Consider the following 12,424-nt stretch of genomic DNA (forward strand, 5'->3'; position numbering starts at 1 on the left):
GACATCAATATTTCTATCTGGTTCCTAAAATCCACAAAACTTTACACAAACCCCCAGGTAGACCAATAGTAGCAGGTAGAGGTTCACTTACTGAACCTCTTTCTGTATACTTAGAGTATAGACTCAAGCCTTTATTAAGTTTGGTAAGGGCAAGGGTTCGAGATACCCAAGAATTTTTGGTTTTGATGGATAATTTACAAGTTCCAGTGGGGGCACAATTGGGTACGTTTGATGTTCAATCATTATATACAAGCATTCCCCATCAAAGTGGTATAATGGCAGTTCAATATTGGATGCAACAAGCCAATACTTAATCTAATGCTGAAATGGACTTCCTGATTAATTTAGTTAAACTGGTACTTGAACATAATGCATTCATTTTTCATGATAATTGGTATTTACAAAGTAAAGGTACAGCTATGGGGGCTACATTTGCCCCCATTTATGTTGACCTTTTTATGGGTTATTTTGAGACGCAATATATTTATAGTTCAGATTTTACATTTTTCAAACAACTATTAATGTGGCGAAGATATTTGGATGATTGTTGGGTTGTCTGGAATGGCATCCAACTGGAATGGGAAATTTTGTTATTTATCTTAATAACAATATGCATGGCATTCAATTTAGTGGGAGATTGGATGTATTTACAGTGGATTTCTTAGATGTACATGTCACACAGGTTCTGGATGGGACTATAGTTACTACTCTATACAGAAAACCATTTTCAAAAAATTCCTTATTACATGCATCCAGTTGCCACCCTAGACATGTCATAAATAATATACCGACAGCCCAATTCCAAAGAGTTAAACGGATTTGTTCAAGTATTGAAGAATATGACAAACAAGCACAAGGACTTAACGAAAAGATTTTTGCATAGAGGTTACCCCAGGAAGGTAGTTGAACATGCTTCTTCCTTAGGTAAACAACAAGGTAGGTCTCAATTACTACAATATACCCCAAAAGTTAAGGCAGAGGGTTTAAACAAGGTGAGATTAATTACCACATATGCGAGTAATACTTTTAGAATTAAAGAGGTTATAGCCAAATATTGGTATATACTAAAAGGGGACCCCTTTTTTTCCCCACTTGTTAGTGATAAATGTGAGTTTGGATATCGTAGAGGCAAAACCTTGGGAGAACATTTTTCTAATTTTAAAAAACAAGTTAATTATAAACAAAGGTATCCCTTGGCTAAAAATGGATGTACTTATTGTGGTTATTGTAAGTACTGTAAACTGATATCCAAAACTAGTTCATTCACTTCGATCAACACTAATAAAGTGTATGATATAAGATGTCATATCAAATGTACTAGCAGTTGGGTTATATATATGGCAGTGTGCCAATGTGGGGCCTTTTATATTGGCCAAACCTCTTGTAGTTTAAACAACGTATAGCTTTGCATATAAGTGACATCAAATGCAAACGTACTAGAAGTGCATTATATAAACACACCTTGATACATACAACAGCACATTTTGTACTTGTGGGTATTGATATGCTAACCCCAGGGATATATGGTGAGACTTTGAGACATGATATATTGACTAATAAGGAACGAAGATGGATTATCAACTTGGGGGCCCTATATAAGCCAGGCTTGAATGATCATTGGTAAAATGAATATTGAGTCAACTAAGCCCATTTTTGTCTGCATTAGAGCTTTACCATAGTTTTTTCATCACTTTATTATGGATTATGGGTTCTGTATATGTATGTGTATGTATCTTTCATGATACACACCCCAACTTGTATTGAGATGATAGGGGAAGTATTTGTATACTTATATATAAATATCTTTTTATATGTACTGATAACCACTGATATATACTTTTTAGAGTAGGGCCTTTTTGTATGTATTGTTTTTGTATTTTTTGTATTTGTTTTGATATAAGTAGTAGGCAAGGGTTAATGATACACCATTTGAAGAGTGGTTCACTTGTTTAAAATGTATTTCACTTTAAATGGGCGTATGTCAACAGCCGTATATTAGCGTGATGTTCACTCTTCTATGTACTCACTGATGACGCTTTGATTGACGAAACCGGTCTGGGGAAGATCGTGGAGGAATAAACACCTTATACATTGCCCTGACTTCTTTTTGAGTGCTGGAAGGATTTTTGGATGTATATAGAGGGTCCGTGCACCTTTTTAAAACCACGCAGTCAGTGGTTTGGTGTTTTATATATATATATATATATCTATATATATATATATATATATATATATTTATATATATATATAATGTCTATATATCTATCTCTAGAGATAGAGATAGAAAGGTATGTATATCTAGATATATATATATATATCTATCTCTCTCTCATATATATATATATATATATATATATATATATATCTAGATATATATCTATCTCTATATCTATATCTATATATCTATATATCTATATATCTATATATATATATATAGAGCTTTTTTCCCCGAATCTCTGCTGTAAATGAGCCAGTTACCCGGTTAACAGATGTGATTTCCATACATAATTCAGTTAATATTCTAGGTTTTATAGATATATATAGATATATATATATATATATATGTGTTTACACACCTATATTTCTATTTACATATATATTTATATATCTATATTTGTATGCAAACATATATATATATATATATATATAATGTATATATATGTATATATATATGTATGTATTGCGGTGTGTGTGTATAAATATATATATATATATATATATATATATATAAAATGTCTAATGATGTATGGTTGTTTGCATATGTGTATATCTATATGTGGGTGTTTCATTATAGTCTGTCTCTGTATGTACACATTTGTACTATGGAGAGGGAGAAGCACTTCTCCATGTAGCTATGGGTAGATATATACACACATACCTCCATCTACATCTGGTTATTCTATTCCTTGCCATGTAGATTAGACTTTGCTGCAGTGGGACTCGTAGTGGGTGTGGCTGCTCATTGGGGGATGTTTCTGCCCAATGAACCCTTTTGCTTATATCCCTGGGGCTGTCCGTATAGACCCACATCAGCCAACTCCTGCACACCTAGACCTATAACTAGCTACACATAGTTCCTCCACCCGCACCTCCTCTACAGCACCCATCCTTACTCTGGGTGCAGGTCGGGTCTGAACACACCACTGCACGCTGCCCACTCTCCACTTCATAGGACCCGTTGGTCATCAGGCTTTCCCACGCTTGTATTCGTGTATGTACACACACCCCAGCCAGAATGGTCATCGGATCAGCTTCCTTCCATAATATGTCAATTTTTGGGCACCCCCGGAAGGGAAGCTCCTGTCTGTGTTCCAAGATTACATTTCTCAGGTGCACTGTGCACCCCCCCAGGTTGTATGCTGCCTGTGGTCTGGGGAGCAGTGGACTATTTACATTGTTTGTGGGTTTGTGTGTATCTCTGTCCGGCTGGGGGGGGGGGGTTCATTCTATGTTTTACATGATTCTTGCTTGGGCCCCTCACTTCCATTGGCGCATAGTCTGTGAACATAAATGTCATTCTTGTGTGATGTTTCCTATCATAGCTATATATCTGTGTATATCTACGCACACACACTATAAATCTCGCTTATCTATTGCTATGATGGCTTAGTGGTTAACTACTGTGACTAGTGTACAGGATCCTGGGTTTGAGCCTTGCAGAGGTGGTTTATTTTGTTGCTAGGCAGAACTTGGGCCATTGGATCCAAAGTGATTAAGGCACTTTAAAGTGGTTGTAAGCGGGTTTGTGCGGGTTTGCACGACGGTAAGCACTGCTAACCTCCGGTTACAGTTTCTTACACTCAAGTTAGCTTCTACTTTGCTTACTCTGTGTGGGCAGTGCTTTCCCCCATGCAAATGCACTTGGACATGCTTACTGCTGCTTATTTGCGCTTAGACATACTTACTTGTGCCTTATTCATTATGACACTAACACTTCATATGTGCATTTCCTTCAGTACTCCAGTTCACATTTAATTGTTGTTCTGTAGGTTATACGGCAAAACAATGTAAAATTATGTTCAAATACAGATTTCCTGTGGAAAATTATTTGTGCTGCAGTGGGACTACCGGGAATGCCTGTTCATTAGGCGGATGCTCTAACCACTCCACTATTGCTGTGCTGCTTCATTTGCATATACATTCCTTGTTATCCTCTTCAGCCTTTTCAGCTGCTTTAACCGTAGCTAGGCGATGAGCAAACCCACGCACCTACGGTTAGCTGTACTCGCAGTTTTAAAAAAAAATAAATAGGGTTTCTTCATTTTATTTGACTGTACTGTTGCTGTTGAACACATGGGTCTGTTGGGGTGGTGATATGCGGACACTTGTGAGCAGTCTTGCTCATTTATTTGCACATTCTTCTGTTCTACTTTGCAGGGGCAAGTTTATTCTGAGAGCTCTTCTCTCAGACACACCCCCTGCACTTGTCCACGCTCCGTGTAGCATTTGGAGTTCAGGCAGCGCACCTTCATTAATATGCATGGCACGCTGCCATCCTCCTCTTAAACTGCCGCTTCTGTGCACAACTAGATTAGTCCTGCATGGAAGTTTAGTAAATCCAGGAGAATGTTACAATTACTTCTGGAATAATAATCCGTTTTTTTTTTTTATCTTGAATGGTGCATCATGTTTACTTCTGTAGACGGATTCCTCCTCCTTGTGCTGTTCTTGAAGCAGGCTGTGATCTTAGAAGTAGTTAAACAGGGCTAAGCAATCTCCTTGCACCAGTGCTGTTGAGCATAACTTTTGCACATTTTGCTTTGCACATATTTGGTGACTAGCATAGGAAAGTATTTTTGGAAACCTTACCTCTAAGAGGCTAGTGCACATGCATCCAAGTTCTCTGGTATCACTACCTGCTTTGCATGCAGTTCACCTGCATGACAGTAGAATAATTTATAAGACTGGATGTCTTGCATTTGGGTGCTTTGTTCTGCGTTAAAAAACATAATAATAAAATAAAACCTGTCCATGCATATTTAGTATTACTCTGTAAAAAAAATCTTAGTCCTGTATTTAAAAAGCATGCTGTTTGAGAGAAGGCTGTATGTTCAGTCCATACATAAAAATGCAAATGGGTTTTTAAAGTCTAGTAATTGATGATTATTCTCTGGTAGCCATTTAAAAGGTTAATTCTTGTATCATGGCTTTGTAGGCAGGGCCACGGCCCTACATTCATCACAGTCGTAGCTTGTTTGCTTCAAGAGAGAGATGCAAATCTTAAGGTTTTTTTTGCAATTTATTTACTGGCTAGAGCAGTGAACTGTATGGATGAATTTCAAGCTCAGCCTGGGGAAAAATGAAAGAAAAGATAAAGTATGCAGTACAGGTATTGAAATAAACAGTAAGATATTGAACACATGCATGTAAACAGAGTATAAACAGTCAACAATATGAAGGATGCAAAGCACAAAATAGGCATAAGGAAAAGTAATATACTTTACATCTGAATCAGATACATTTGCTCGGTGGACTTCAGTTATGGAAGGTGGTATTGACAGAGAATGCTAATACTGTGGAACAAATGGGTCTATTACATGGATGTAAAGAAGGAAACGTGAGGGAAAGATCAAAGTAAAACTTAGGGAGGAAGGAGGAGATTGACTGGATAGCATGAGAGGGGCGGGAGGAAGAAGGAGATTGACAGGACAGCATGAGAGGAGATCAATAGAGAGAGAGAAGGTGGGAGCTTAAGGAAGAGGCAAGTAGAAGAGTGTTGATGCAGAAATAGTGCTGAAGTTATGTTATGTGTTCCATGTTTTGGTATTTGCAAAGGGCTTGCTTTTGCAGGTAAACTTTGAGACAATACCTGGCAGAATAAAATGTGGTATTTTTGAGGCTGTCATGGAGGGTGTCCCAAAGTTTTCTCCTAAAGTAGAGAATCAATGTTTTGTGTTGTTAATGTTGACTTTTAAAGCAATTTGAAAAGGGCCATCATGGGTTGGATTTCTTAGGTTTTGTATACAAGATTTGTTGCTAAGGAGGGCAGATTATAAATGTAAAAGCATGAATGATGACAAGCCAAGCAGGAGATGAGCTCTTTGTTTTACATGAAGCAATGACCTTTGGGAGGAATGAGTAATGAAATGGCATATTTTGTTGCTTAGTGTCTGGTGTCCTGTAGCATTTTTTGGAGGAAGCTCCAGAAAGTAGGGAAAGACCATACTCAAGTTGTAGAAAGAGTGCATTTTCATGTCACAGATCTGGTTGAGGCAGACAGTTAACATAGAACTTTTTTTAGTCCCAAAAAGGAGATACTTTTTTTTGTTTTTTTGAAATGGTTGGTCCCAAAATGCATGATTGTGGTTTTGGAGGTGTTGAGTAGTAAATTATGATTTACAGTTAAGTTGTAGATGGTATGGTAGTCCTGTTGAAAGGTGGTTTGGATGACTGAGGGGGGGGGGGGTCACCTGACCTGATTATAACTATGACTGGCATATAAGAACAAAGGGAGGTCAGGGTGGTCATAGGAGAGTTCATTAAGGTAGTGAGTAGGAGTGGGATAAGCATAGAGCATTGGGAGGTGTCTTTCAATAATGGTGCTAGCCTGGTCTTTCAATAATGGTGCTAGCCTGGAGGTTCAGGAGCCAATTGTAACATGAAAATGACAACTGAAGAGAAAGTCCTGAAGCCAGAGTGTGATGCTAGGCTTACACCGATAGTTGCACATGATGTAGGGGAAGGGAGTGATCCATCAAGTCAAAAGCTTTGGCAAAGCCAATTAAAATGGTGTCGTTAAGGTACCTTTTGCCATCAGAAAGGGTATGGAGTGTGTTCATTGTGCTTCGACCAGACCTGAAGCCGTGTTCTTTGGGCGTTACTAATTTGTAGTGCTGAATATAGGCTGAGAGCGGAGTTTAAATTGTTTTTTCCTCACACTTTTTCTTAAAATTGGAAGAATTGAAATGGGATAGTAATGGGAGGTATTAGAAGAGCTGGATTGTTTTGGGAAGTCTCTTGTTTCTGTATTAAAGGCATACTACTAAGTGAGACAAATACTGTAGACTTTGAGCAACTGGAGGTAAGATTTTGCCTTTACAGTGTGAAGAACCAGTTGAGTAAATTGTGACCCTTTACAGATGTCTAGAGGAGAGGTTTAGTGCCTTTTCACAGAAGTTTTTGATGAGGATATAGAGATTGGGAGGGAATTGAATGGTAGATAAGCTAGATGCCTGGAAAAGAGTACTAAATTCAATAAGAAAGGGAGAAGGGTGCCTAAGATGTGGGGTGTGGAGTGTGGAGTTTGAATGTTGAAAGTGGTTGTTTATCACCAGTAAGGAGATGTACTTCTTCCAGAAGTGTTTGGATTTCTAGGAGATTATGTTTGAGGCTTGCAGTGGAGTTTTTTGTATTTTGGCTAGATTTTGAAGACTGATAATTAAGTGATTCTACACAATGTTTGCAGATGTACCAGGCCTCATTTCTATATTGAAAGGGTAACTTTAATTCCTTTGTGAGCAAGCAATTTTTTAAACTTTGTAAAGATAAGATTTTAGATGAAATATGTGTTGCACATGAAGTATAGTAGGGGGCTGGTCAGGGTCTTGTGAGATGAGATCTGGAGTCCAGTCAAGTGAACTTAAGAATGATTTTTAGCTTTGCAATATTCGCTGTGGAGCTCGAAAGGCTGCCATTCTTGGAGTGGGTTTAGTTAAGAAATTGTTCATGTTAAAGGAGATGTGGCAGTGATTTATGGTGAGTGGGTGGTAATCCTGGGCATTTTAGGTGGTATGTTATTAATGACAAGAACAATAAATGACTGCCTTTCTGATTTCAGATTTGGATGAGTAGATTTGTTTGACACCTTGGAGGCCAAAATTTACTAAATGTCCAGAGAGGTCATTGGAGAGTAGACCAAGAAAGTTTAGACAGAAGTCTTCCAGAATAAGATTTTGATGATTGGAGTTAGAGTTGTGAAGGAGAACTTTAGATTTGTTGAGAGAAGGTTGAGGGGGATGGGCAGTGGCTAGGTACAGCGGACTATTATTCAATTAAGGGACTTCAATTCCAAATCTCAACCAAAATGACATTGAGTTAGCTTGTGCAATTACAGTAGGGGGGTTAGATGGGATTTCAATAGCATAAGGGTACTTATTACTTTTTCACAATCTTATATTAAAAAGGTTATTTTATCCTGAGAAAGGTTTGTGTCCTCTTTTAAGCTATGGTTCTATGATGGCCATAAAGTCATTAACTTTGGAAGCTAAGTAGACACTGACCAATTGCATCTTCTTTTTGATACTTGCATCATGGTAGAGGATGTGGAATAGTGGAACTTGAGACTGTGGCCAGGACATGGGTTAGATTCACTGTTTGATCACTGAAATGGAATGAGAATTATTTGAGTAAACATTTGATAAGGAAAAAAATGGGGAAACTTGTGATATGATTTGGGTAAATGAGCAAAAACTGATAAATGAGAAGGGGAAAGGTAAACTTGTTGGAGTGGTGTAGCATGTAAAAAATGTTAATATGAGTCAATGAATGAATTTGGTAGAATGGGAATAAGGTAATAAGAAATCAAGGGTATTTTTACATGAATGTGATGGGAGGGCAGGTATAATGGGCAAAATAAATATAGTGGATGCAGTTATGCTTCCTTCTGTTTTACAAACATTTGTATTTCATGGTAACTTTGGTTTTGTGGACTTTTGTGAAAATAAAGGAAAACTCCTGGGGTGGTTGGAAAATGGATTTGTGCAAATAAAGGAACAAATGTGGTGGTTGGAGAATGGGTTGATAGAGTGATATAGTAACTCAGCAGCCATTGCACAATGGTATCAGCCAATTAGTGTGGATATGTGCAGATCGTTGCAGTCATTGTCTGCAAAACAAAGATGGTGTTTCTACATCAGTATAGAGTCAGAATAGATTGAATTAATATTTCAGCCTGTCAAAATGGTACTCTGAAGGCTGTTTTTGGCACATGGCAGGGAAGTTAATGCAGTCCTGTCAGAAGGAGAGTATTAATGATAAGCAGGAGTACCCTCACTCCTACAGAATAAGCATAGAGCCGATATTGGTTGAAGAAAATTACTGCTTAATTTATCCCATGTACCTGAAGATGAAGAACAAAAACTAACAGTCCCTCCACGATGAAGAAATAGACAGATGCTTTATCTTCAAAAGTCTTTATTCACAAGTAAAAGGATGAGTGCTTTTGCGTAGAAAACCTCTACGCTTCTTCAGATGAAAATATTTAATGAAGCAACTCAATTTAAATATCAGAGAAGGCGGGAAAATTATATAATTAAATGTCAATTATTCAATTATAACATTAACTACAGTGAGTGTGGGAATCTTAAAAACAACTTTGTCCAATAATATATCTAGTTTAAACGAAGGTAAAAAAATAAAAACAAAAATATCCGTTGTGATGGTTTGTTATGTTGTAACATGAAAATGCTAAAGCTTAGTGAACCGTTACTAGCTTTTAAAACCAGGACTTCATAAAAACTTACTAAGATTTTCTATTTACATACAGCATATAGATACTCTACATGGTATTCTAAGCAACAACATCAAAATCCACCACATGGCATGCGCAATGGGTGACGTCTAAACGAACCCCCCCATAGATTAAACCCCGTTCATATAAGAAGGCATAAAAGCCAGGTGTATAGCAAAACCAAATATAACAAATGAAGTACTTTATATTATATACAACAAGACATAAATGAATATGTTTTAGAATTAATGTAAAATGAATTATACTTATGCAGACATGAAATTCAATAATCTGATAGCTATGTGGACTGATTTATTAAAAGCTGTATCTAAGCTGAAAAATATGTAAGTAAAATGTCTGACTATAAGGGAAACATAAATGTAAGGTAAAAATCAACAAAAACTAAGGAATCAACAAGAATTGAGTGAAGAACAATCATAAAACTTGACCTCTAAATTACTATACATTTTTTTGAAATATAAATATCAAATGATCAAAATCAGATAAATTGTTGCACTAAGGAATTCGATGGTTATCTATTTTAATGTATTTGATATAAACAAATATATGTCAATGAGTGACATTGAATGTACCTGAAGATGTGAGACAATCTTCATTAGCAACAAGATGGCTGACAGGGTGATAATGTAAGGGAATTGGTAATCAAGCTTTGTTTCTGCTGCAGCTCTGAAATACAAGGACTCTAACAGGTGCTAAACATTGAACCCCAATGATGCACAGTAGCCAATAATCTGATCCAGGAACAGTGAGCTACCTAAAGTCCATCCTTTATTCTTGGCAGCTGCTGTTCTTGAACCTGTGGTGAGACAGTAGCAGTAGACTGCTGGACGGTTCAGCTGGTATATTTTTATGAATAGTCATCTTTAACTGGGGAGACTTGAAAAGAACGGGAGAAGAAAGCAGACGACAGGAGAAAAGTTATCTGTGAAAAGCTTAAGAAAAATGTTTTTATATCCCTCGTACAAAAAAATGTCTGTTCTTACAGGTTTCTAAATGGTATACTATTACACAACAATAAACACTGATGACTAGTAAAATCATACTCTGATTAGCAAGGTCAAAGAAATACGATTTCCAATAAAATGCATACAGAAGTCCACTAGAAAATGCTTTAAACTATAACTGCTGAGATGTATGAAATATTACTGAGTCACTGGTATTGAATGAAATAAAATGAATATACCAACTTAAACAAAACTATACTGTGCCTGGTGGTAGCCAGAGAAGGAAGATTGTGAGAGGTGCAGTTAGAGAGAGGGTGGTGAAGGAGGATATGCAGTGCAGGTTAACATTTAGCAGTGTGATCAAATCAAAAGTCTGCTTGCAGAGGAGCAGTATAACAAAACATTGAATGTGTTAGTTGAAGCAATCCCCAGCCAAGTAGCATCAGCTAGTAAGTGTGCACACGTACAAATGAGTGATTGTGTGCACACATGCAAATGAGTGAAGGTAACGTGCATCTGCAATACAAAAATGCTGCTCTGCAGCAGCATATACTCAGACAAGTCAATGTTTCAGCACCTTGGCCATCAACTGTATTCTGAGCAAGAGGGCAGGGAGGTCAAGGTAAACCAGCTGCAAAAAGCAAGTTACACTTGTTGGCAGCATCTCCTCAAGGGAATAAACTGATATGACAGCTGTTAGAGGCAAAGAATTATTTAATGTAACCCAATTATCTGTTGGTGAAATGCATATTCTCCATTAGCAGTAAGACAGATAAGGGGGTGATAATTAATATTCTCCATTAGCAGTAAGACAGATAAGGGGATGATAATTAGTAAGCAAGCTATCCTACGAATACAGGAAACTGTCCTGCAGCTCTGATAGCAAGGATCCTAACAGCTGTTAAACAATGAACCTAAGGTTGCACGCTGCAAAGAAACTGATACAGGTACAGTGCACTACCTAAAGTCTGTCTTTTATTCTTTGCCACTACTGCTCTCAATCCCATAGAGGGCAAGTAAATAGTAAACTGCTGGGTAGGTTCGATAGTCATTTATATGAATAGCTGCCTGAAACAAGGGATACCCAGGACCATGTCTTCTGGTCAGCAGAATGATAGCCAGTATGCAGTCGGCACTAGAGAAGTTAACACAGAATGGCGAAGTAGGAGTTACTGCAGTTTCTACAGCATCTTTACTTGGTAGAGGCAGAGACATTTTCCATAATGTACTTGTTTCTGCAACATCCACTCACTCTCAGTAAAGTAGTATCGTTAAACTTGTCACTTTCCATCGTGCAGGTTTGAGCAATGTAGAATGCCTATATTTGTCAGTCTGTTGCAGACTACAAAGTAATATGTACCATCATTGTTAATATCTTATTACAGTAACATCTCGTCTCATCATAATACAACTGTTGTCAAAAAGACAGATAAACCCACTTGGCCCACTTATTTTGCCTGATTTTATTTCCCCTTTTGAGTATGCTGTGTACCCCTAGTTATCCACCTGCTCATAGGTTCATATTTCTCAATAACTTTCACTTTTATTTTGACCTATGCATTATTACAGTGTGTTTCTTAAACTAGCTACTTCAAAAAAGCTTAACATTCACTTATCATATTCTTCTTTAAAGCAAAGAAGCAGAAAATTCTTCTGGTATTGTCTCATACTTTTTCAGCTTTTGGCTAACCTATGATGTGTACAGTAGTGTTTAAACTTTGACTACAAAACCCATCTTCTCTTACATACAGTGTGAACCTGCATAAGTTGATTAACTTGCTAAGCCTCCTTTGCCACCTGAAATAGTTCCACAGTGCTTACCATGGTTCTCTGTCTTGTCAATAAACTGCTCATTCACTTGGGTGTTACATGGGTGGGTTCAGCAGGATGCAACAGTGAACAAAGATATAAACCACAACTCAAGACAAGGCATGGTGTTTTGCACAGATAAATTAGATCTTTGCATTTCCGTGTATGAAGATCTGACACACAATAATGAGGTTATTCAACA

General features: G+C 37.3%; 1 protein-coding gene across 1 annotated transcript in view; it reads left to right on the plus strand.

The window, feature by feature from the left end:
* Window positions 1–12,424, plus strand: part of KCNK5 (potassium two pore domain channel subfamily K member 5) — a 191,142-nt gene that overhangs the window by 144,688 nt on the left and 34,030 nt on the right. The window lies entirely within an intron of this gene.

Source organism: Protopterus annectens, chromosome 1.part1 (genome assembly GCF_019279795.1).
Source record: "Protopterus annectens isolate FY-2018-M chromosome 1.part1, PAN1.0, whole genome shotgun sequence".
Lineage (NCBI taxonomy): Eukaryota > Metazoa > Chordata > Ceratodontiformes > Protopteridae > Protopterus > Protopterus annectens.